Source organism: Castor canadensis, chromosome 8, assembly GCF_047511655.1.
Source record: "Castor canadensis chromosome 8, mCasCan1.hap1v2, whole genome shotgun sequence".
Taxonomy (NCBI): Eukaryota; Metazoa; Chordata; class Mammalia; order Rodentia; family Castoridae; genus Castor; species Castor canadensis.
In genome coordinates this window covers 30,116,761-30,143,153 of record NC_133393.1, presented here as the reverse complement: position 1 = coordinate 30,143,153, position 26,393 = coordinate 30,116,761, and the positions used below count along the sequence as shown (strand labels likewise).

At 35.5% G+C, this 26,393-nt stretch overlaps 1 pseudogene; it reads right to left on the bottom strand.

Annotated features, from left to right (window-relative positions):
- Positions 1-1,154: 1,154 nt before the first annotated feature.
- LOC109702916 (sodium-dependent phosphate transport protein 1-like) lies at positions 1,155-25,911 on the bottom strand (annotated as a pseudogene).
- Between the last annotated feature and the right edge of the window lie 482 nt (positions 25,912-26,393).

Here is a 26,393-nt window from a genome sequence, read left to right as displayed (position 1 = left end):
CTCTGAAATTTTCTCTTATTTGTTTTTAAGGATGAGGCATTTTAAAATCTGATAAAGCATTTTAAGTGTTATCAGCAGTAGGATTTTAGGTAAGTTTGTGACACTTACAAAAACAGTTGTCTATCTTCATGGAAGTAATTCTCTTGGTCAATATTTAACTCCATGTACTCCTGATCTTTTCCCAACAAAACTGTATCTTGTTACATTCATTACCAATCAGTTAAATCCTATTTTGAGAAAGCCATATTTTCATTATTAAAAGTCACAGAAATCCAATTCTGTTCCAATGACTAATGACTGAAGTGTTACCACCACAACTAATTGACATATAGTAGTGACATAAAAAGAGGTAGAATATTACCTATAGATTTGGAGGTAGACCTAATTTGACCAAATTTCTTTTCTTTTTTTTTATTGTTTTATTATGCATATGTGCATACAAGGCTTGGTTCATTTCTTCCCCCTGCTGCCACCCCCTCCCTTACCACCCACTCCATCCCCTCCCTCTCCCCTCCACCCCCTCAATACCCAGCAGAAACTATTTTGCCCTTATCTCTAATTTTGTTGAAGAGACAATATAAGCAATAATAGGAAGGAACAAGTGTTTTTGCTGGTTGAAATAAGGATAGCCAAACAGGAGTTTGGCTCACATTAATTTCCTGTGCATGTGTGTTACCTTCTAGGTTAATTCTTTTTAATCTAATCTTTTCTGTAGTTCCTGGTCCCCTTTTCCTATTGGCCTCAGTTGCTTTTAAGGTATCTGCTTTAGTTTCTCTGTGTTAAGGGCAACAAATGCTAGCTAATATTTTAGGTGTCTTACCTATCCACCACAAACAACAGGTGTTGGCGAGGATGCGGGGAAAAAGGAACCCTCTTACACTGTTGGTGGGAATGTAAACTAGTAAAACCACTCTGGAAAAAAATTTGGAGGCTACTTAAGAAGCTAAACATTGATCTACCATTTGATCCAGCAATACCACTCTTGGGGATATACCCAAAAGACTGTGACACAGGTTACTCCAGAGGCAAATTTATTTTCTAAAGACACAGAAACTCATAACTCACCTTCTGGTGGCATCCCATTTGAAGTCTTCATGTATACATTTAACTTTCTTTCTCTGAGTAATTAATATTAGAAAAATAACTATGTATGTTTACATGTTCCTTACCTCATTAAGAAGCAATCCAGTTACAGCTGAGGAAATTAGGCCTTTAATGAGTCCAATAACAGCTGTAAGTGATTTAAGAAATCCATAATATCTGTACAAAGAAGAATGATAATGCACAGATATAAAGTGGCACAAAGTCAACTTAATCAAATAAAGTTTAAGTGAAGTAACTGCTGATTTTGCAAACTAAGCATTCCTACTTCTCACATTCCATTGCAATGACAGAAACATACATAAATATAAGTAACTTTTTAGTTGCTCTATAGAGTCAGAAAGGTTGACATTAGCAATAAATAAAATAATGGATTAAAACCTCCAAAACTGTGAGTCAAAATAAGCCTTTTCTCTTTATAAGTTGATCTAACTCAAGTATTTGGTACAGTAGCAGAAAACCAACCAATAGTGAGATTTTGAGCTGAAAATTAAGCATTTGAACATCAGTTGTTTCAGTAATAAAACAAATATTACTATTAGATGGTTTTGGGAGTCTTAATAATATCCAAATATGCATACAGTGGCAATAATGATGGTGTAGCTAATACAGTGTTTGCATATGCTAAGCACTATTTTATGTATCTGACCTACACTACTTATTTTCATACTCTTTTTTGGTTTTAAGATAGGGTCTGGCTATGTAGCTCAGGATTACCAGGAACTCACCACCCTCCTGCTTCTGTTTCCCATATGCTGGGATTACAGGTGTGAGCCACCTCACCTGGCTACTTACTACTCTCAACAACTCTATGAGGTAAGCATTCTCTTATGACTCCCATTTTGTAGATAAGGAAACCAGCAGAGAGAATGTATATGGCAGGTGTATAAATTTACATACATCATTAGGCACATAAATATTATTTATATGTTTGACATATACAGATTTTCTTCTGAACTTTTGGCCTTTTGGCTATGAACTTTAAAATAGTTGAAATCTTGTACTGCTCTTGAGAGCCTGGATTCAAGAAAGAGATTTTTAAAACCTTACCTACCTTTTTCAAAAAAAATAATAAAACAATCCCATTTAAAAAAACTAAAAGTTCTTAGACATAAATTTAACTAAGGAAATGAAAGATCTGTAAAATAAAAATTACAAAACATTGATAAAAAAATTGAAAAAAACAAAAACAAGTAGAAATATATCAATAGTCATTGATCAGAAGAATTAATATTGTTAAAATGTCTATACTACCCAAAGTGATCTACAGATTCCATGTAAGCCGTAACAAATTCTAAGGATGTTTTTCACAGGAATAGAAAATTCATATAGAGCCATGAAAGACCTCAAGTAGCTGAAGCAATCTTGAGCAAAAATAACAAAACTGGAGGCTTGACAATATACTTCAAAGTTACAGTAATCAAAAAAACATGGTAGAGGCATAAAAACAGATACAATGACCAAGGGAGCAAAATAGCCCAGAAATAAACCTAGATATTCATAGTGAGTTTATTTTTAACTAAAGTGCCAACTACACAATGGGGAAAAGACAATAAATGGTACTGGGACACAGATATCCACATGTAGAAAAAATAGAATTATATCTTTATCTCAGTTCACATACAAAATCAACTCAAAATGGATTAAAAACTTAAACTTAAGGCTTGAAATTGTAAAACTAGTAGAAGGAAACATTGGAAGAAAACTCTCAGGCATTGATGTGGACAATGATTTTTTGGCTATGACCCCAATAGCTCAAGCAAAAAAAGCAAAAGTGCTAGCAGAGTAGGTCAAGTGGTAAGAGCATCTGCCTAGCAAGTGTGAGGCTTTGAGTTCAAACCGCAGTGCCACCAAAAAAAAAAATAATAATAATAAGAAGAATTAAAAAAGCAAAAGTGATAAATAGAATTATAACAAACTAAAAAGCTTCTGCACAGCCAAGGAAACAATCAACAGAGTGAAGAGACAACCTATGCAATGGGGAAAATATTTTCAAACCATACATTTGATAAGGGATTAACATCCAAAACATACAAGGAACTCAAATAACTCAATATCAAGAAGACAAATAACCTGATTTAAAAATGGGCAAAGGTACCAAACAGACATTTTTAAAGAAAAGAGCTACAAATGACCAATAAGTATATGAAAAATGCTCAGTGTCCCTATTAATAAGGGAAATGCAAATTAAAACTACACTGAGATATCACCTCAAACCTGTTAGGATGGTTATTATCAAAAAGATAAAAACTAAGTGTTGTCAAGGATGGGAAGAAAAAGAAATTCTTGCACATTCTTGGTAGGAATATAAATTAATACGGTTATAATAGAAAACAGTATAAGGCTCCTCAAAAAACTAAAAATAGAACCACCACATGATCCAGCACTTTCACTACTAGATATATATTCAATGGAAATGAAATCGGTACGTCACAGAGATATCTGTACTCCTGTATTTATTGTAGCATTATTAATATTAGACAAGATATAGATAAAAACAAGTGTCTATCAATAGAAAAATGGATATAGTAAATGTGGTATATATTCAGAAGAGAATATTACTTACCCTATAAAAGAAAAGAAATCCTGACTTTTTTACAATATGAATGAACTGGAGAACATTATATTATGTGAAATAAGCCAAGCAAAGAAAGACAAATGCCACATAATCTCATATACTTGTGGAATATAAAAGAGTTAAACTACAAAATATAAAGGAATAGAATGGTTTTTACCAGAGTCTGGGGGTAAAGGAGGGTGTTTAGAGAGATGGTTAAAGAATAGAAAATTTCAGTTAAGAAAGGAGGAATAAGTTCAAGAGATCTAGAGTTCAGCATGGTGACTATAGTTAATACCAATGTATTCTTGAAAACTGTTAGGACAGTAGATTTTAATTGCTTTCATTCCCCAAAAAGATAAGTATGTGAAGTAATATACATGTTAATTAGCTCCATCTAACTATTCCACAAGGTATCTTTATTTCAAAACATCATGTTGTACACAATATACATGATTCTTATTTGCTAATTAAAAGTAAATAAATTTCAAGACGACCCTACCTACAAGCAATATCAAAGGCATTTATAAGTGTTCCACCTAAACAGAAGTTGCTTGCTGCATTAGCAAGTGTCAGGAAAATGATAGTGCTGTAACAACTGCAGTTCAGGTAAAGAAGGGATATTCTGAAGATCACAGGAGAAAGAATTCCTGAGGAGTGATTCAGATAACATAATTAGCTATGTCCCAAATACAGGGGTAAAGTATTCTCCAAGTGTTTGAATGTCCTGGCTGTTCCTTACCTAATGTGGTGAAGAGTTTCCAGATGGTAATTATGCTGAAAATGTTCCCGGACAGGAATAAGTCAGCCATCTGACCTACTAGGTACCACAGATGTAGGCAAACAAATAGGGAAGGTAGATAACAGCCCGTTCTGAAAAGGAAATGGATAAAGCAGTACTAACACGCAGTAATTCTTTTACTGAATTTAGTATCTAAAATGTGTGTTTTCATCCATACAACACCAGAATCACTTCTGGGGCCTCAGGACCCAATGTAAAGAGAAAAATAGTTTTGAGGTAGTAATTTGTCACAATCTCTCTAGATTTTTGCCTTTAATATCACGGGACCCCAAAACACTGAGTAATTGGGAAGAATTCTGTGTTGGGAACAGGAAGTACAAGCCCTGGGGAAAATTATAGAGATGATAATTATGACAATTGCAACCTATGTATGGTGCTTACTCTAAACCAGTTACTGTGAATCCTTACAAGTACATGGTTTCATGGAAGATAAAATCAAGAGAGAGCTTACATGTCTCAATGTTTTGCTTGCCCCTACCCTGGGATACTAGTTCATTATAGAAAGCTCCAAAGTAGCAAATCCAGATTCTACCTCTGATGGAGTCTTTTCCAGTCATTTTAGTATCAAATGACAAGAGGTTCCTAGCATCAATGATTCTCAAAGTCAGAAGCACAGTATGGGATGACACTTCTTTCAGAGCAAGTCTCAAGTCACGGATTTAGAGTCCAAGATTCATTGTTTTATCCAAGGAGAAAGGATTGGTAAGAGCTGGGCATGGTAGCAAGGACTAGTCCAGTGACTTTCTGGGAAAGACTTCAGTCCCTGAAGGGAATGATAGTGTAGAGTCTTAAGTAATATATAAGGTAAGCATATTTTGATGAGAGGTGAAGAATGTGTGAAAACATGGGTGCATATGAATTGTTGGTGGAGTGCCAGACACTGTGGTTTTACCAACACTTTTTTTATGGGCAGTATTCACAGAAAAACTGGAAACCATGAGTTTCCAGAAAAGGAGTGCTAGCTAAGCAGTATAGGAAACATGCAAAAGCTGAGACTATGGTCATTAGAGAGAGAAAGGATTAAAGTCCTTCACAGTTAAAAATGAGAACAAATACTATATTACCTCTCTTATATTAACATTTACACCCCAACGTTTATCAGCATGGTGCTGATAAATGTTGGGGTGTATGTAACTAAGAGGACATCTGTCCATATAAAAGCAGAACTACTGAGGGAAATGACTCAGAGTGGAAGAGACTTATCTATAGCCTTGATTGGCAGAGATTGTTTACTTGAACTAGCATGGAAAATAAATCACTGATCATCACTAAATGAGGAGAAGATGGAACCTGCTTTGTTTGAAACAGAATCTAGGCAATGCCAAAGCAGAACACTGTGTTGTACCTGCTGGGCAAGGGAAGATGTGAGGTAGTCTTTCTCACTGATGCTTATTCGTGGGTGATCCGTGGGGTCATCATAAGCCAGAAGGAACCAAAAAAGACATAGAAAATAGACATAAGCACCTATCAAAGAAGCACAAGTTAGAACTGGAAGTTGCTTTACCAAATGAGCATTTTTCAATGCATCAGACTGAGAACCTAGATGTCCTCTCTCATATTTGAAATTCTGCAACAAGATGACTTTCTTGTATCTACCGCTGTCTCTGTGCAGAATGAATTTTACATAATGGATAGTGAACCCCTGTCTCTCCTGATCGCTGATCTCTGGCTTCTACATCTCCACTCACCTGGGCTTCTCTTTCAGATGATGAATGTGTTCTATCATAAGAGAATGGCATAGCTGAGTCTGCACAGAGCTAGGCAATCACCCAAAACTGTCCAAGCTCTGTGCAGGATTGGACAATCTCCCAGTTTTGAGAGCTCTGCCTGAGCTGAGAAATGGCCCAGGCTTTAGAGATTATTCAAATCCTATAAATTGTTTGCTATTTTCAAGCTTTTTATACTAATAACCTGATCATGAGGCAATATTCTATTGAGATAGAGAGTATGAAGTATTTGCCAGTTTATACTACAGAAATGCATTCATTCATTTAACAAATATTAATTCAAGGCTCATTATGTACCAGGCACTATTCTAGATCCTGAGAATACACACAGCAGTGAATAGGCTAGATGAAAATCCCTAGTTTTGTGGAATTGACTTTTGAGTGGATAAGAAAGAGACTGCATTATTCAACCCTCAGGAATTCCTATGATGCTATCACCTGTTTTTCACAATGATCTTTCTGAGTCTTAGAAAGATTAGATCATCTGCCTAGCACACATGATTAGTAAGTGGTAACTGACCCATAAGCAAGAATTATGAATTATCTAGGGAATTACAAATTATCTAGGGAGGGAATACAGCCCTATGGGAGGAAGGCTAGGGCCAAGCTTTGAAATGTCAGTAGTTAAAACGGCAAGGAAAAGGGGTTACGCTATCAAAAGAAACTGAGAAGGTATGCCTCGAAGGACGAAGTCCAATGCAGGGAGAGGATAGTCAATGGACTGAGATGAGAAAAGTCTAGAAACTAATAAAAAATCAAAACAAAATGCTAGGAATCAAAACACTTAACAGAAGTTAAGAATGCCTTTGATAGACTCATTGATAGACTGGACAGACCGAAAAAGAATCAGTACACTTGAATAAAATGTCAATAGAAATTTCCAAATCTGAATTGCAAAGATGTGAAAAAAAAGACAACAGAAAATCCAAGAACCATGGAACAATTACAGAAGGTAGCATACATATAATGGAAGTATCAGAAGGAGAGGAAAGGATCAAAATAAATATTTGAAGCAATAACTACTAAGAGTTTCTAAAAATTAATAAAAGGTAAATTCCAAAAAATTTACATGTAGGTGTATCATATAAGCCCTAGCAATAATCAACTCTTTAAAAGAAGACATTGTCTTGCTTTTCGAAACAGTATCTTTTTAGAGATTTGTTTAACTTTATGAGGAAGAGCATCATTCAAATACAGTTTTAAAACAATTGGTTTAGTTTTGCCTGTGCTACTAACTTGAGCAGGTCATTTGACATCATGTGACCCCAATAAAAGAATTGTGAGGGTAGATATTTATATTGCTGACATCTGAACTCTTTTTTTATTCTCAGTCATAAGGAAAAGGTATATGAGGAACAGCACAATTATGCTCTTATCATAATATAACATGTACCCTCTTCCTCTGAGCTTTCTAGCACCACCTATGATAACTGCAAGTGACATATGTTGCTGTTTATGATGTTTCAGTAAGAATACAACATGAATATTGAAGTCATTCAACATTTGATCAGTAATGTTGGACAGCATTAATTATTGAAATTTTTTTCCTGCATGAGGCTGAAACCTCATGTCCCTATGATTTCTGCATATCTGGTTTAGGTTTATAATTCAGAACAAGTCTGTGTTTCTCTTATAGGACAAGTTTTCTCTTCTCCAAGCTGGACAACACCAGATTTTCAACCCATTTCATAATACAGGATTTGTGTCCCATTACACTGTCCATTACTTACCACTAATGACCAATGTGGTATCTAAGAGCAATGGAATTTTGAGGCTAGAAGACATATTTTCACATTATAGCTTTGCCTTTTATTTATTGTGTGAATTGAAAGTTTTCTGTGTGTCCCTCTTATTCACTCCCCATCCCTGTACCCTGCTCTGGCCATAGATAGCTGGTTTAAATAAATATCAGTGGTTGAAGTTGGCCAACAGAAAGTCTGGGCAGGGATGAGAGGGAGAGAATTAGTGAGATTAGGTTGTCATTTCAAACCTCAAATGTCTCTCTCTTAGAATTACCTCCTTGCATATGTTCTTTTGTGAACAATTCTCTCAATGCAGCCTGCTGCACAGGACTCTCTCCTCATACATTCTGATAATCACTCCCTTGCTTGATCCTGTTAGGCCTAGGAATGGTAGCAGCTCCTATATCGCTAGACCCAGGTTGCTACACTGTCCCTGTTAATCCACTCCATCTCACACCTACCTTTTAAAGTAATCACTTTGTAAATAAATCCTGACTTTAACCTAAATATGACTTTGGGCAAGTTATCTAAGTTTTTTTTCCTAGTAAATGGACATAATTGCACCCATCCACTGTCCCTTATCCACAAATCTGAAAGCCACAAGTGACTTTATAACTCATTTGACAGCATCAATTCTTTTTACTTTTTATGTATTCCAATTTGTGCAGTTTATTTTTCACTGCAGAAATTAATGTGTTTGATTACGGGATTTGCTGCAGGTCATTTTTGAAGTGTTAAATATAAATATTATACTCATCATATGATCTTTCAGAAACCTGAATAGTGAACTTCTGACCATTCTTTTTCCCAAGAGTTTCATATAAGGCATGTAGAACTATAGCATCTTTCATAAAATTGTTATGTACAAAAATATATGCATAGTTATAAGACTGATGTGTCATTTGTAATAAGAATTTCGTGAATGTTCATTTCTCTCTTTTAGTGCAGTTTGCAATTTAATAGACTTCATGTAAGTTTTTACATCATATTAGGCTTTTATTTTTAATTTTTTTCTCCTTAAATTCTGACTCATAACTGAGAATTAATAGAAAGAAACTAACCAAGAATGTAGAAAACCATGAGCCAGCCTAGAAGATCACAGATGAATCCAAACAAAAGCAAGGCAATGGGAATGGTGCCAGCATGAATCCTAATCAAAAGGCTCAAAGAACACCCCTATTAAATTAACTTAGGCAATCTGAGAGTAAAGGTAATGCAGCCTTAATATAGTAAAACAATTTTCTGTGAAATAAATTTGTGTCGCTTAACACTGAGCAGAAGAAAAGAATAAAGTTTTTACTTTTCTTTTTCTGTTGTTTAAGGCAAGGATGCACCTCCTCTTGATTCTAAAGAATTTCCTCATCTTTAAAGGAAGAATGCTGGACTAGATATTTCTAAAAGCCCTTGACAGTTCAAAGAGCATGTTTCTTACAAGAACAAGATACACTGAAATGAAAATGGGACTCAAATATTCTAGGACCTAAGTCCTTACCTGATAGACAAATAGATGTAAGAAGGACTTGTTCCTTCTTACTCCAAGGAAGGAGCCCATTTGACCCACATTTTGTGATGGGCTGCTGTACTGTCCACTGAAATGGGAAAGATGAGAACATTTGATCTCTGATTCTTATTGGGAATTTAAACCATGTTCAGTTTTTGCATTATCTTAATACCTGGGCCATTCCCTGGATTGCCAATGTGAGCTGCTGGTGGGATGAACAAGAGGGAGCACAAAGATAAGGAATAATGCAGAGTCAACCCAACCGTTTTCTTAGCAGAGTATATTCCAGATAGGTATCCAATAGAAATATGGACAGTGATTATATCATAAAAGATGGCACTTAAGATGATCCCCTGGCTATCAGGGCTCCAGTTATACACAGGATTATGAAAGAGGAGGAGTGGTTACATACCACTCTATCTATTGGAGATTTTATTGTGATATCTAGGGATTCAGGGAATGTGGTCTTCCAAACCAGCCAATGTAAAGTAGCTCCCCTCTCCCTAGTATTATTTTTTGTTACAGGACTACCTTTATTCTCTTATAATGTGATTTTATATGTGTATTTACAGTTAATCATTGATGTCTTGGACCACAGGCAAGTTTTCCTTTCCTGAAAGCTTAGAACCAGAAGTGTTTCATATTTCAGATTTTTTAGATTTTGGAATATTTGCATATTCATAATGATATATCATATGGATGAGACATAATTCTAAATGAAAAAATTAATTTGGGTTTCATATATACCTTATACACACAACCTGAGTATAATTTTATACTCAAAATTTTATACTAAAATTTTAGTGCACCTTTGTTTTTACTATGACCTTTCTTTCTCACGAGGTCTGGTGTGGAATTTTCCAGTTTGGTATGAGGTCGGTGTTCAGAAAATTTCAGAATTTGGATTATTTTGGATTTTAAATTAGGATCTGTATAATGTAAAGTTCTCACTGACAAGGGTACCACCTGTAGTTCCATTACTTGTCCTAATAGACACTTAATACTTGTTTTTCAAGTGTTGCTAAACTTCATGTAATCTCTCCTTCAGAACTGCATAGCCATTTTGCAATAGTTAATTTCCTCTTGCCTCTTCTCTTCCTCTAAACCCGCCATTAAATTAAACGTATCTACGAAATGACCTTTCCTTATATATACAGTGCTCCCAGGGAGAGAAGTAGTCATGGAGAGATGATCAAACCATGAAGAGTTTTCATTCTGAGCTGTGGAATTAAATAGATGGAATAGTGTAAAAACAAAAAAACACAACTCTACTCTTCCTGTGCTTGGCTCTGGTGTGGCTTATTTTTCCTGGAAGTGCATTCATTAGTCAATTCCTAGGTAAGAAGCCTGTAAAGTTTCGTTTCATTACTGAGACTGATAAAAGAAATTCTGAACATTGACCTTATTCTTGGGTCTATAGGGAAGGAGATTGTACATGTCCTTTCACTGAGCTGGAAGAAACTTTAATGGTAGTGAAGATAATATAAGGCTTCTTTGGAAGTATCTTTGATACTCTCCTCTAAATTTTCTCTGTTAGTTGCCTGAGTAGGAGGAACATATTAATAAATTAAGGATTTTCATGACTAAAGAGTGAATACACTGGCAGGTATTTTTGGTTGAATATTAAATAAGGAGATGGGTAGGAGTCCATTTGTTTGTTCTTTTGTAATGTGTATCTTATCCTTTCTAATCCTCTTTTGTTCTTCCCTTCTCAAGTCCCTGTCACCTTAATGCTGTGGCTGGTTAAAGGTATGTCACTGCCAGATGGAGACATCAGGTATGAGTGCAAGGAGGATATTGAATGATAAAACCAGTAAGGTGAACCCATGTAGTAGCCAGGGGCCAGGGAGACTCCAGCTCTTTTTCATTGAGTGAGAGAGGGTATCCAGAGGATGAAGCAGAATGCTTTTCCAAGTTTTTTTTTTAATCAAAGGAATCACCAAGGAAATTTTTTTTTCTTTTATTATTCATATGTGCATACAAGGCTTGGGTCATTTCTCTCCCCTGCCCCACCCCCTCCCTTACCACCCACTCTGCCTGCTCCCTCTCCCCACCACCCCCTCAATACCCAACAGAAACTATTTTGCCCTTATTTCTAATTTTGTTGTAGAGAGAGTATAAGCTATAATAGGAAGGAACAAGGGTTTTTGCTGATTGAGATAAGGATAGCTATACAGGGCATTGACTCACGTTGAAGGAATCACCAAGGAAATTAACATACACCCTCACCCATATCAGGTGAGCCAGAAGACATTTTTGTTCAACTCTCCATGTGCATGTGAACAGATCACTCAAAATCTTGGATTGACATCAGAAGGATAAGACCTCTGTGTATATCACTATTCAATGCATCCACTAGTTATCATTGAGCAAAGTACTCCACATATAAATGTATAAATTACCCTATATAAATCTTAGGAATAAATATATCCACATTTATATGGGGCATGTATATGAATAGAAAATATATTGTATCCTAGTAGGTAAGATGGTAAGGCTATCACTAGATTACTTAAAACAAATTGAAATGATTGATTCCTGTGACCATTATAGGACAAGGGGAACATGAAAGCATGTGATTACATTAATAATAAAAGAATATCTATTTTTAAATTATGGTAGAATTTCTATTATATTGGTAAATTTAAAATAAGGTAATGATATGCACTCCTTGGCTGTGATGACAGACAGAAGCTTGATTATGAAATATTCCTCCTTTACCTTCTTTCTCATCTTTCTTTGTTTTCTTTTCTATATCCAATGTTTCTTCTTAGGAAAGTATCTCTATGGTATCTGCTCTCTGTTGTTTTTCTTGTGATTTTTATCTTCTTTTCTAAGATGTTTTGTCTGGCTTTTTCATAATTCTTTTCTTTAAGTTTCCCTTTTTCATTTGTCTACCATCTAATCATGGCCTCTTGTCTTCTGATCATATCTACTTTGAGCTCCTATAGGTACTACACTGTGGTGTCCATACATACCGTGATGGCTCCACTAGTTTTTAGATTCATTTTGTAATGTTAGGTTACAAATTAGATCTGCTTTGTAGAAATAATTGTGTAGTGAGCATTCATATTTTAGAATAATTATGTGTTATATTCCTTCATTTTTTTCATCTAATACCTTTGTATTGCAGTAAACTGAATTACAACAGGAGGTACCATGATGGGGATGTGGAGAGAGTGAATATGCAGAGAAGTTCCCAAGCTCCATAGTTCAAGAGCTCCCTCCTTTTTCGTTATAGTGAAGAAGTAGTTGTTTCTCTAGAAAAGGGGGTTCTTGACATTAAAACCAAAGTGATGGCATAGCAGAAATAGTTAAGAATATAATCAAAGAAAAACATTTAAGTAGATTTTAACAAATTTTTAAGTATAATTGACATGATAAACTAGTTATTTAAACTTGGTCATATAGTTAAATAGTAAAACTTGGTAAATTTTTAAATCTGTATACACTTGTAAACCATCACTACAATAAAGATAGTGAGCATATTTTTCACCTTCAAATGTTTCCTTTTGTTCATTTGCAATTCCTCTTTTCAGCTACCTGTTGCTATAACTTAGTTCTCATTTTCTATCAGTTTTATAAAATGGAGTCATATGGTATGAACTCCTTTATCTTGCATATTTCACTCAGCATAATTAATTTTCATCTATGTTGCTTTGTGTGTCAATAATTCATTCTTTTTAGTGCTAAGTATACTCATTTTATGGATTTACCACAATTTATTCACTCACTGGGATATTGATGGGTTTTTAGTGGTTTCTAGTTTTTAGGTATTAAAAATAAAGCTACCATGAATATTTATTTATGAATATCTGTGTGGATATATGCTTTTATTTCTGTTCAGTAAACACACTTAGCAGGGGGGTTCCTGGATCATATGGTAGATAAGTGCCTGTATTTTTTGGTGCTTTCCAAAGTGGATGCACCATTTTGCATTCTCATCAACAGTGTAGGAAAGTTTCATTTCCTCCACATTCTCATCAACATTTGTTATGTGCAGTCTGTTATTTTTGTTGATGTCTACTAACATGTTTCTGGGGATTTAATTTGTCCCCAGTGACTAATGATGTGGAACATTTTTTATGTGAGTATTTACCATCTATGTATGTTCTTTGGTAATTGTTCATGTCTTTCCCCCATTTTTGTATTGGGTGCTGTCTATATTTTTATTGAGTTTTGCTAGAAATCCTTTATTAGATATGGTTTTCAAACATTTACCTCATCTTTGGCTTGTCTTTTCATTTTCTTAACAGTGCTTTACATTTTGTTGAAGTTCAATTGTATGTTTGTCCTTGTGTATTCTGAAAAATCTTAGTTCATTGTGTGTGAATGTCTCTTCAATTTTAGTGGGCTATTTTTTCTGTCTTTACACTATTACTATAATGTCATGTTTACTGTAACCTAAAATCTTAAAATTAGGTGGGGGTATTACAGCTCAGTGGTATAATTCATGTTTAGTATTCCCAATGCCTGGGTTCAATCTCTGCTCAAAACAGCAAAAATTATTGTATGAAGCATTAGTTCCTTCATCTATTGATTTTTTAGCAAACATTCAAAGGCAATTCAGTGGAGAAACAATTTTCTCAACAACTTGTTCTAGAAAAATTTATTCATATGTAGAAAAAGATCTTTAATGCAATTTATAAAAAATCAAATCAAAATGAATCATAGATTTAAATGCAAAACCAAAATGATAAAACTTCTAAAAGAGAATATAGAAGAATCCTTTCTGATCTTGAACAATGAAAGCTTTCTTGGATGCAACTACAAAAGCACAACCCACAAAAGAAATGCTAAAAGAAGTTCTTCATACAGAAAGAAAATTGTATAATTCAGAAATCTAGGTCTACATGGTAAAAGGAAGACTGTTAGAAAAGAATTAATGAAAGTTTAAATTACTTTATTTTGATTTGGAAAAGTGTTTGTTTAAAGAATTAATTAGGTATTTGGAGCATATGGATAAATTAAATGGACTATGGCAGCATCACAAGAGATAGGAGAAAGGAACTGGGAGTATTTTGTAGTAATGTGGCTGCATTACCATAAAGTAGCATGGTGTTATTTAATGGTGGACCTAGATTGCAGAAACTGTACATCATAAATCCTAGAGAAAGTCCTGAAATAAAGTTTTAAAGTATAAATGATATATCAAGGCAGGAAGTAAAACTGAATCATACAAAATGCTCAATCAAATCTAAAAATAGCAAAAAAATGAAGAGACAAAAAATAAATGTAATAAATAAAAAAGTTGCCAAATTAAGTATTTGTTTCTTCCTCCTTCAGCTCTAGCAGTTTTGCCTCCTGTGTTTTACTGCTTGGATGTTAGGAGCATTGATATTTAGAAATGTATATATCTTGGAGAATTTACCCCTTTCTCACTAGATAATGCCTTCTTTATCTCTGAAAAATCTTTCTTGCTATACCTTTTTTCTGAAATTAATATAGCTACTCCAGTTTTCTTTTGATTAGTGTTTCATGGTTGGATGGAGTTTGTGTCTTCATGCCCTTACTTTCAAAATACCTGAGTCCTTATATTTTAGGAGGATTTCTTATATGGTGTATTTTAGGATCTTTATTTCTTATCAAATCTTACAGGCTGTCCTTTAACTGGTGTACTTAGACTATTTGCATTTAAAATGATTATCAATATAGTTTGATTAAAATCTACCATATTTTGACATTTCCTTCATGGTAGGCAAACTAGCCGTTAATCTCCTCAGGTTTTGGGGGCCTGGAAAAGCTTTTGCTGTTTCATTTGTGAAAATAATTTCATTGGATATAGTTTTAGGTTGAAGGATATTTTTTTTTTTAGCATGTCTTCTGATTAGAAGTCAGCTGTGGTTCTTGTTCCTTTGTAGGTAAGGTATTTTTCCCTCTGTCTTCATTCAAGATGTCCTTTTTCTCTTTGCATTTCAGCTTGCAAAGTTTCGATTGATCTTGTTCTTTCCTCAGCTTCCTTCATCTACTGAAAAGACCATCAGAGTCATTCTTTATTTCCTTTGATAATTTCCTTGATTTCTGGCATTTCTTTTTTATTTTGTCTTACAGTTTTCATTTCTCTATTGCTACCACCTATCTCATTTTGCAAGCTGCCTACTTTTTCCACTAGGTACCTTGGTATATTAATTATAGATATTTTTAATTCGCTATGTAAGAATTCCTACATATGTGTCATATCTGAGCCTGGTTCTAATGATTACATTAAAAAACAGAGATGCAGTACATTGCAATAAATGCTATCTTTAATGTAAAAAGGTTCAAAAATAAAATGTGTTCATATTTGTTTGTTTATTTATAGGATAGGAGAAATATAATGAAAAAATTCTTTCCATTCACTGTCATTTTTTCCTGCATACACATCTTCTGACACATAATAACTCATTACCTTCTAGAGACAAAGATAATGAAAACTTTACATATACAATTTATTAAAAACTTAAATAAAAAAGAGACTGTGTCTTTACCTTCCATTTCTGGTTTAAAATGTCTTCCCTTTTTTTTCTCTTTTCCCTAAAAAGATGCCCTAACTCTTAGGTTTTATTATTCCTCGTAGAGAAAAAGCTACACAACAGGCTTTTCAGAAATACTGAGCCATATTTTAATCATGGGAAATGTCTACTTAGGTCACTACTGGCAAGACAGATCAAGATTTGAGCTTCTTTTTCTACTTATCATTGATCTATTAAGAATATTCAATCTCTACACAAATTAGTAAACAAGATATGATTTTAAATGTATGACTGTGGCCAATATTTCTTTACACCTTTATGACATCCAGCTTCTCTTTTGCAGATGTGTTTGGCAAACTATGTGGGTCTGTGCCGTTTATCATGACTACCATTGTGGGGCTCAGACATAGGTGCTGTACAGATGTCATGGAGTTACGGGAGTGCAGAAGGACAGCCAAGTCATAGCAGAAGGAACAAAACCTGGAACTGAGAAGCAGAATGGAAAGGTTCAATTATTAATGCAGTTGAGGTAAAAATACTTTGGAAGGGGCACTCAGAAGTTTGGAACTTTAGATATTAAATTATAATTTTATCATACTAATGGCCTTTGAGAAATTACCATATAACTGGAATATATAACACTGATGTAATAATACCATACTACGTTAAAATATAATTTCAATGAGAACGTCCCAGAAAATTAAGCTCATGTCTGTTTTAAAGGGACCCTTAAAAATATGTATGGTTATCCTCGGCAGTGAGTGCTTTTCATGACAATAAAGGTATCCTCTCAAAAAAATAACTGCTCCATTCTCCAAATTTATAAGAACACTCTGCTTGAGAAACTCATATTTTATATTGAAGAGAAAAAATTACATTTAAGAAAATATTACTTATTGAGACAGTATCAAGCTAGAGAGCATTGTATCAAGTTTTATACCCACAGTATTGTGTAAAACCAAGCAAATTCATCAGTGGAATAAAGTAGGGAATCCAGAAACAGATATGCACTAGGTTAAATGTTTTGGGGTAATGTTTTGCAATTCAATGAAGAAAAATAAAATATGTTTCAATGAATAGCATTTTCCCAAAAATATGAATATATGTTTACAAAAAAGACCTGTACAGAAATGTTTACAGCAGCTTTTTTCAAAATAGCAGAATGTCTGAAATGAATGAGCATACTGTGGTATATTAATGCAAGACATATTATTCCAAATTAAAAAGGAAGGAACCACTGATATACTCAACAATCTGGATGAATCTCAACAAACACATGCTCAGTTAAAGAAGAAAGACTCCAAAGACTGTCTACTATAGGAATATATTTTTTATGATGTTCCAAATAGGAAAAATTAATCTATATGGCCTCCTTTATCTCCAAAGCCAACAGTGATAATCTCCTTTGTGCTGCATTTCTCTCACACTTTCAATCTTTCTAACTGTTCCATCTCTGACCTCTAAACCTAGATTTAAAGAACTCATGTGATTAGATCAGTATCACCTAGATAATTTCCCTATTTAAGATCAACTGAATTGAGACCATAATTACATCTAGAAAACTCCTTCAATCAGCACCTAGCTTAATGTAAACTAAGTGGAAGAAGGTGTATATACACAGTTCAAGAATCTTAGGGGCAGACTTAGAATTCTTACTTAGTCCACTCTCTGACCTCTAAAGATTTGTGTGTATCCCACGTGCAAAACACATCAACCCATTCCCAGGTTACCAAACCCCTCATCTTACTAAAGTAAATGGGCTCAAGCCCAAAATCTCATCAGAATTCATTAGTACACAATCCATAATCTCATCCTTTAAATCTGGTACAGATGAACCTCCTAGGAGTAATCCAACCTGAGGAACAATTTCTATGTATGGACTTGTGAAACTAAAGAAACAGTTGTATGCCTCAACATTGCTATCATATAAAATGTGACAGGCATGGGATAAAACTATGGATGTTACGATTCCAAAAAAGGAAGAGAAAAAGGGGTCATTGATCCATGAACGTTTTGAAGTTCAGCTACATAGAATTTTTATATAAAAATTATTATTATTTTAATTTAACATATTTCTGGGGTAGGTGCAATAATCCAATACATGTTTTATAATAGTTCATCTTGATTATCAACTTAACCGGATTGAAGAAACACCTAGAGATTGATAAAGAATTATTCTTGGTGTGCCTGTGAGGATGTTTCCAGAGAAGACTGGAGTGTGACTCTCTATTCAGGCATATTTTTTTACCAATAAGTTCAAAGTGGTTGCTACCTCTCACTCAGTCTAATCAGCACAATGTCATCAATGTAATAGACCAGTGTCATATCTTGTGGAAGGGTAACACAATCAAAATCCCTATAAGCTAAGTTACAACACAGAGTTGGAAAGTTGATGGAGGTCATGCAAGGGCTTAGCAACATAGATTTCCATTGACTGAAATAAACCTGATTATGTCCACTGCTGAGTACCCAAACTTCCCACAGTAGAGAACAGCTGAGTCCCTAAAAAGGCATTATTCCCTGGGGTGATCAACCAACAGCATGGTGGCACATTAATTATGTTGGACCATTTCCATTATGGAAGGAGCAGTGTTTTCTCCTTACTGGAATAGATGCTTATTTTGAATGAGAATTTGCCCTTCTTGTACGCAGTGGTTCTGCCAAAACAACCTTCTGTAGGCTTACAGAATGCCTTATCCACACCATACGTCTTAAAAGCAGTTCACTACACAGCCAAAGAAGTGCAGCTTTGTCTACTGTTCATGGAATACACTGGTCTTATGATAGCAGTTGCCTTGATAGAGTGGTAGAATGGCCTTTTGAAGACACACTTACATCATCATCTTGGTGGCAATATGTTACAAGACTGTGACAAGGTTCTCCAGAAGGCTATATATGCTCTGAATCAGCATCCAGTATGTGGTACTGTTTCTCCTATCACCAGGATGGGTCTGGGAATCAAGAGGTAGGGATGGAAGTGGTACCCATAGTGACGTACTAGCAAAATTTTTGCTTCCTGTTCTTGTAACCTTTAGGGTGAACAGAAAGGGCAGCCATGTTAGGACAAGACCCCTCTCCCCCTAGCAAGTAGCTTCCTCAAAACTCCCCACTGAATCCCAAAGACTGACAAAGGGACAGTTATTAACATTTATCTTCAGGTGGGTGCTAAGGACAGTTGAGCAAATGAGTTACCTAACCACAACTTATCTTCCTTAGTTGCCCAGCAACAGCATTCTTTAGTGACCCAAAGAATATTTGCCCACTCAGTGACCTTCCTGGTACTTCTCAACGGCTCCCTCTATATCCCTACCCCAAGCCTGTACATGGCAGGGGGCTCTAGCTCTCTTGCTGGAGAACCACTTCACAGGCTCTCTTTCCTGAATAAAGCCTGTGCTGATGTTGAGCCACCTCCTGCCTATCCTTTCATGCCTCCCTCCAGTCTAACAGTAACCTGATCTGCTGATCTATAAGTCTTAGTTCTAGAGGGAAGAGCTGATAGATGGAGACACAATGACTTTATTGAACTGAAGTTAAAGCTTCTCCTGGACCACTTTGGGTTTCTCATGGTTCTGAGTCAACAGGTTAAGAAGTGAGTTACAGGGGGAAGGGAGGGATGGGGGCAGGGGGGAGAAATGACCCAAACAATGTATGCACATGTGAATAAATGAATAATTAAAAAAAACGGAGTGAGTTACAGCATTACTGGGATTATTGATCTGGTATATTACTCCACAACAAAGGCAAGTAAAAATATGACATGCTAAGATGATACATGCTTCTTTGTATTACCCAGCCTAGTGATTAAAGTCAATGAGAATCTATAACAACCCTATTCAGGCAAGACTACAAATAGCCCAGACCTTTCAGGAATAAAGATGTGAATCACCCTGCCAGGTTAAGAACCACACCCATTGATATACTTGCTGAAGACCAAGGAAGTGGGTAGGAGAAGAAGATGGCTGTAAATACTAGCTATGGCCACGTGATAAGTTACAGAAACCAGGACTGCGTTTATCATGAGCATTTCTTTCCTATTTTATTAATACATTTGTGCATATGTTAAGTAAATGTCTTTGTGTTCTTTCTTTTCATATTCCCTTAACATTTAACCTGAGATTTATTGGCTAATACCAGGATTTAATTGTTGTTAAGTTTATATCAAAGTATTTAAGTTAAAGAATGTCAGCAGAAGAGTAAGCATCACTCAAAAGATTTTATCTCTTGTTCTGGGGAAGAAATTAGTGGTTTTTTGTTTGTACATGGAATAGTTACATCATGTTCGGTGGCATCATGACCTTGTTATTGTCTTTACTTGGAGATTAAGTATGCGTTAAGGAAATGTGTTTGAGTGCCAAGTCACAAAGAGTTGTGATGGCAAATCTCCATTGTTAAATTGACTGGACTGAGCAAAAAACCCAGAAAATTGATAAATCATATTTCTGGTTGTGTCTGTAGGATGTTACCAAGGAAGACTGGCTGTGTATCAGAAAACTGAGTGGGGCAGACTGGCACTGAATGTGGGAAGTACCATCCAATAGGCTGAGGGCCCTGGTACAGTAAAAAAGTCAGGAGAAGGGGAAGCTAGTGAGTACACATATTCAATCTTTCTTGAGTAGGTGCAAGTTTTTTTCCCTACTGTTATCAACCATAGATGTCAGACTCCAGATTCTCCAGGCTCTGAATGCAAGAATGCACCAGCAGCTCTCCAGGGGGCTGCATCATTGGTCCCTCTGTTCTGAGGCTTCTAGCTTTGTACTGAGCAGCTACCAGTTTCCCCATTTCCTCACCCTGCAGATGGCCATTGTGGGACTATTCATCTTTTGATTGTGTAAGCCAATCTAGTAAATCCCTTCTTATAAGTATATGTAATCTATTGATTTTGTTGTTCTGGGGAGCCCTATTACATTATACAATCATACAGGATAGTCTGTCTTTTTAAGCATTTAAAAAGGTTTGTTGATTAACACATAATAATTGTATATATTTATATAAGTACTGCATGATAGTTCAGTACATATATATAACGTGCACAGATCACATCAGGGTAATTAACATTTTATCTTCTTCTTATTACTTTGTGTTTAGAGACTTCCAGCTGTCTCTTCTAGTTATTCATAAAGCATATATGTTATTATGACCTATAATACTATGCTGTAGAAAATCAGAACTTTTTACTTCTATTTTGTACTGTGATAGTCATTTTACATCACTGTGACAAAATACCTGAGAAAAACTACTTAAAGGAGGAAAGGTTTATTCTGCCTCATGGTCTCATTGGTCTCAGTCCATGGCAGGAGGCTCAGAGTTCCTGGGCTGTGGTGAGGCAGAACACCATTGTATGGAGCACGTGCTAAAGCAGAGCTGCTTACCTCATGGCAGCATAGAAAGCAGAGAGAGGAAAGGATGGGAACGAGGTACATCCTCACCTCTTAGTGTTCACCCCCTTTCAATAATGCCATCAAACTACCAATATATCAATGGACGTACAGCCCTCATGATCCAGTCACTTCTCAAAAGCCCCATCTCTAAATATTGTATTGGGGACCAAGACTTCAACACAAGTTTTCTGGGCCATTTCCATATCCAAACTATAGCATTACTAAATGTTATTTTTCTTGAGCTCTGGAGTTAATCCTGTGGGCTCTTGGCTCTATCCTCTGTCTTCATGGTTTCACCTCAATACAACAGGGACTGGAAAAGTTGGGAGCTATCTTAGAATTCTGTATACCACACAGCCATGTGAACTAATAGTTTTTATTCTGAATAAATGTAACTGCATAGAGACATTTTTCTAGATATATTGAGATTATCATAGTTTTCTCTTTTAATTAATTTGTGTCAAGTGCATATAAATATATATATACTATTTTTAAGTGGGACTGGGGTTTGAACTCAGGACTTTGTGCTTGGAAAGTAGGCACTCTGCTACTTGAACCATATCTCCAATCTGTATTTTCTAAAAATATTAAATAATTCATTCATTCCTAAGACAAACCTAGCTTAATTTTGATGGGCTTTTAAAAATGCTTTTTATAAATTCTAAGATTTTTTGCTAATATTTTATTTAGGATTTTTGTCTTTTTTCATAATTGTCATAGGATCATTCTGCTTTGTGTATTTTATTAGATGCATAATTATTTTTATTTAACCCCATTTGATTGAATTTTTTTGGTGGTACTGGGGTTTGAACTCAGGGCCTTGCACTTATTAGGCAGGTGCTCTACCACTTGAGCCATACTCCCAGCCCCTTTTGCTTGATATAGACTCAGGGAAGTAGGATAGCATAGGATAACATAATAATCTCTGTTATATGCAAGAAGGAGAAAACCTATAAAATGGGACCAAGAATAAAGTGCTATCTTTCCTTGGAGGAAGACTGTGACCTATTTGCTGATGTGGCTTCTTTTCTTTCTGGTGAGTTTGATCCCCATCCACTGTTGGTGCAAGACATACTGATGTCAGCATAATGTAGGGAAGGAACTGACCAAATACCCCCCCAGCACTCTTTCTTGCTTGAAATGCATCAAAAGGCAGTTTGCTCCATTATACCAGTATCTTTTCAACTGTGTTATTTGCTTCCATTGGCATTTCACTTTTATGATGTTTTTGGTTGACTAAAAGTATATAGGAAACCTGAAGACTATAGAAAACATATAACCCTATCAACACATAATTCTGTATCCAGTGAAAATACCCCTCAAAAGGGAAAGAAAAACAAGACTTTATTAAACAAACAAAAATTGAGGGAAATCATTGTCAGCAGACCTGTCTGATAAGGAAAGGAAAGAATGTTTCAGGTTGGAGGAGACTGCTATTGATTGGAAGCTTTATGTATAAAAAGAAAATAAGAATGTCAGAAAAGTAACAAATAAGAGTAAAATAAAATTTCTGTACCATAGTAGAGTTGAAATATAACTATTTGCTTATTAATACCAACTATTTGAGGATAGTCAGATCATTTTCCATAACCTCATATGGTCCTACGTGTAACCTCAGTCTCCCTGGGGATAGAAACAACTATAGCTCAGTCTGAATCTGCTGATGGGAAGCTCAGCAATCAGGCAGCCTCACAGCAGGCAATCCTTTATAATCAGAATTCAATACCAACTTGCACTAGTCATCCTAGACCTTGAGATTTGACCTTATCAGTTTTTGTGACACCAAGTGCCCAAAAGACATCTAAATTCTAAGATTGCATTTATGAAATATTTCTGAATAAACAGTTTGTCAACCACCACTGTTCCATTGGAACCTCTGCTGGAGCTGCTGTTTATTTCAACACACACACATGCACAAATACACATGACACACACACGTAGTAACACACACAAACCATATGTACATACAAACAGAATAAACACATAGCACAAAAGAGACAAAGAAAACACATAGTACAGGTCCCCCTGAGACTAGGCACTCATACACTCCACACACACACAAACCAAACATACAAATACTGTAATAACACATATACAATGTGTGTGTACAAATTGCACACAACACCCCCCCGACACCACACACACAGTGCATTGCACACATCATAAATACATTGATACTTAGACTTCACCACAGACATACCACACTACTCTGAGAAAATACAAGCACTCCACAACACACATTTTTCTTTCCTTGTGTCCTGTGCACAAATATCCACACTCAATCCTAAGAATATGCCTTTTTATGTCCCTATGAAAAGCCTCAGAAGATATGTATACTTTTTTGCTCAAAAATGTCCCCATATTACTAAATGCCTTCAGGAAGATATATGCTAGGGAAGGACCCCAAAACACTCTGTGGAAAATTAATAATTAGTTTCACTAAGCACATTATAAGAGAAAGACTAACCTGATTCCGGACAGAACAGTTATTCCTCCTGTGAAGATTTTTCAAAGGAGAATTTAAAAAATTTTTTTCTAGTTTTACCCTATAATTTCTATATCATATCCTTTGACTTTACCATGCCAAAGCTGAAGCTTAATTTTTAACTTTGCTTTCACCCTTGCCTTGAATCTTCTGAGAAGTTTGAGTCTTAAAATCATCCAGTGAACTAGTAACCTTCTGGAAATCTGTCAGCGATTTTATGGCTTAATAAACAGGTACCCTTAGTCTCTAACCCATCCCAGGAGCTAGAACTTCCCTTCCAAAAGTGCTGCCAAGATTTCTCTATTGAAGATGGCTCTAGTATTCAATGCTAGTCTTAGCAGAATGCTATGGCCTGCTAGAAGTCCTGTAAATGCCCTATTAGCTTTATCACATCCGCCTTCTCTCTCCCTTCCTCCCTTCATTCCATCCCCTTCCTCCTTTCCCTGTTCCTTCTTTTCCCTCTTCTCCTCTTGCTCTCCTTTTCTACCCCCAGCCTCCCAAAGGTCATATCTGTTTGACATTCAACATTCTCAGAAAAATATACATTTTCTTATGGCATGTCTTCTGAAAGATGTGATTTCCCTCACAACTCTTCCTGCATTGTCTTTGTACCATCTCCTGGTTCAGCTACTGGCTGTTGCAATATCTGGGAGCACTTTTAATATGAAACTGGCTGAAGGTGATCTACTACTGATCATTTAGGGAACATCTAATCCCTGAATCAGGAATTTGCACTGTAGATTACTTAATACATTCTTAAACTTTTTATTTTTCTTTTGCATTTTATGTATTTTAGACAGGGTCTTGCTCTGTAGCCCAGGCTGGCCCTGAACTCATGACCCTCCTGCTTAGTTTCCAGAATGCTGAGATTACAGGGGTATATCACCATGCCCATCTAATTATGCTTTTTAACGCCCATTAAATATTTTTCACTTAGCTGATGCTCCACAAATTGAACCAGTTGATTTTTTTCCCCCAAAGAAATGTTGAAAACATTTTATCCTTTTGTTCAATAGACTTTGATGCCTTGCTATACAGCTAGATTTTTTATTCTTCTTAAGTCTATGTTGTGGTGATTCCAGAAAATCTGTCCCGTTTGATGCCATATCTGGTAATTTCAGGCACCTTCTGGAAAAGGTGTCCTTTTAATCATTGAAAGTCCCAAGTCAGAGTTACTCAATGTTCACGTTTTAATAAACAACACTCCCATCTGGAGTCAATGTCCCAAGTTCTGGGTACTGATTACGTAAAGTAGGAACCATCCTTCTGTTCACTGGTTCCAAAATGTTCTGTAGCTTTGTGGGACTCTGGGATTGCTTAATCTGGATCCTGTGTTTTACTTACTAAATTTTAGTGCTTACTCTGGAAAATTTCAAATATATAAAGGAGTAGAACAGGCTAATATAACCATGTATCTAATAACCAGCTTTAACAATTATCAGTACTGGGCCATTTGAGTTTCTATATCCAATGATTGCTGACTGTAGTATTTTAGGGCAAATCTCAGGCATGCCAGTTGCCCTTTAAAAAGTTCAATATGGATACCAACTTCATTAGGAATCTTAAAAACATAACTAATACTTCTAGTAAATAAATGATAATCCACTAACATCATTTAATATCCAACCATTTTGCAATTTTTCCAATTGTTTCAAAATTGTCTCCTTTATACTTGACTGATTTAAATGAGGATCAACATAGGATCCACATGTCATATAACTGATCATGCTCTGCTGTCTCTTTCATTTTGTAACAATCTTCTTCCCCACTTTATGTTTGATACCACTTAAAGAGTACACAACTGGCACATTTGCAAAATGTCTCTCATTATTGATTGGCAACTTGCTTTCTTTTAGTGTAATTTTATCTATTTCTTTATTTCCTTACATTTTGTAAAATATTAGTTACTGTTAGAGGTTTGATTAGATTTAGCAGAATACTTCATGGAGGTGATGGATAATCTGGATTACATCCTGTCAGGAGGCAGGTTTCTCACTTTCAATGACAGTAAGATTGATCACTGGGTTCAGGGCTTCTTAGCCTTACTTACCTGTTAACAAAATTTGTCAATCTTTCACCTATGGTTTTGAGCTGCTCTAAGTAAATGTTGCCTAGATCTATGATTTCGTTGTAGGCTGTACAATGGTGATTTTCTAATTCTATCATGCCTTCTTCCTTTATGAGCTGGAATTTTTGTTTTGTGTTTTGAGACAGGGTCTACCTCTGAAGCCCATGCTGACCTGGAATTGATGGTCCTCCTGCCTCAGCCTCCTGAGTACTGGATTACAGCCATGACCCAGACATGCTTTCTTACAAGAAGAGTTATCATACCAAATATTTGATTATCTAGAAACACAGATTTAATAGGAAATATTAAAAATATTGACAAATGCTTTGAACAAGTATAATTATGATCCAGTCTGTTCTAACCTATTACAGTTCTTATTCTGTTTTGGTGATCAAATTGTCTGTTGAAACTAATTCCCATATCATTATGATGTCACTGGATAGCTTCTCTGTACGCTCTTCATGTATTTTCTGATCTCAGACTTGTTTCTTTTTCCTTTTTTTTTGTAGGACTGGAGTTTGAACTCAAGACCTCACACTTGCAGAACAGGTGCTCTACTGCTTGAGTCAAACCTCCAGCC